Source organism: Cebus imitator, unplaced genomic scaffold (genome assembly GCF_001604975.1).
Source record: "Cebus imitator isolate Cc_AM_T3 unplaced genomic scaffold, Cebus_imitator-1.0 Scaffold280, whole genome shotgun sequence".
Classification (NCBI taxonomy): Eukaryota; Metazoa; Chordata; class Mammalia; order Primates; family Cebidae; genus Cebus; species Cebus imitator.
The window spans coordinates 712,429-713,762 of NW_016107595.1; the positions used below are offsets into that span (position 1 = coordinate 712,429).

Here is a 1,334-nt window from a genome sequence, read left to right on the forward strand (position 1 = left end):
GGCTATAAATACATTTCATTGTCTCACCAAACTCCTGGGTTGGTGAGAAATTTCAAGTCCAGAGTCGTGAAGTATCACAGGCACGGGACTTCACTTTTCTGCATCTTGCTTTCTTCATCCATGAAACAGGATCGTAATGTCCATCTCTTGGGGTAATTATGTGGACTGCTAATGCCAAATGCCACCCAACTGGCACCTCCTGGACCCTTAGCAAATGGCATCTTTTACGAGAAGCCGTATCAGCCTGGCACACAATGGTTAACCACCAAGTCTGGGCGGAGTGCCCGGCTAAGCTGGTGCCCAAGTGCAAACAATTTCTTTCATTATCCCAGTTGCTGGGAGAATTGGGCAAGGAGAGACCCATGAAATACCTAAGACAAAAGTTACTAGGATAGCCAGGGGCTTGTCTTCCGGGTGGCGCCGAGGCCAGGAAACTGTCCTCTCTAACCTCCTTCCCCAGAGGAGTCTAAATTGGCCCTTCCACTACCAGCAAGGACAAAAGAGAGGCTGGAGCCCCCAGGGGCAGCTGGAGTGCTGATGCTGCAAAGGGCCTCTGTCCTTCCCGGAGAAGCCCAGTCTTGCTCAGCTGTCTTCTTCGGCAACAAACAGAAGTCAAGAAAGAGAAATAGTTGTGGATGAACCTGTTGTTGGGACGATAATTTACTGAGCACCTACTACGTGCCAGGCACGCCAACCTTACCAGACAAGATCCTTGGGCTCATGGAATTCACTTTCTCGTGGGAGAGATAAACAATAAACACATAGAAACATTATCAGCTGGTGGTAAGTACCGTGACGAAAATTAAAATAGGGCGATGGCATTGGGAGGGGCTTAAGGGGTCACTACGCAGTGGGATGGTCGGATGGTCGGAGATGGCCTCTCAGGAGGAGGTAACATTGAAGCTAAAATGTGAATGACATAAACAGATGCAGGATAGAGCATTCAAGCAGAGCATGTGCAAAGGCCCCCGAGGTTGAAATAAGCTAGATGCATTAGACTAGGGGTTCTCAAGCAAGGGGAATTCTGCCCCTTAGAGGACATAGCAGTGTCTAGGGAGATTTTTTTTTTTTTTAATTTTATTATTTGAGATGGAGTCTTGCTCTGTCGCCCAGGCTGGAGTGCAGTGGTGCGATCTCGGCTCACTGCAACCTCCGGCTCCAGGTTCAAGCGATTCTCCTGCCTCAGGCTTCTGAGTAGCTGGGATTGCAGGTACGTGCCACCATGCCAGCTAATTTTTATATTTTTAGTAGAGACAGGGTTTCGCCATGTTGGCCAGGGTGATCTCAAACTCCTGACCTCAAGGATTCTAGTGCAAGTTGTCTTTTGTGGACAC

The 1,334-nt window shown here is 48.8% G+C and overlaps 1 protein-coding gene across 2 annotated transcripts in view; it reads left to right on the forward strand.

The window, feature by feature from the left end:
• Positions 1-354: 354 nt before the first annotated feature.
• NWD1 (NACHT and WD repeat domain containing 1) overlaps positions 355-1,334 on the forward strand; it is an 87,573-nt gene continuing 86,593 nt past the window's right edge. For both annotated transcript variants that reach the window (XM_037728741.1, XM_017501203.2), the window contains exon 1: positions 355-783. The gene's annotated coding sequence lies outside the window, so the exon portion shown is untranslated. The remainder of the gene's footprint in view (positions 784-1,334) is intronic.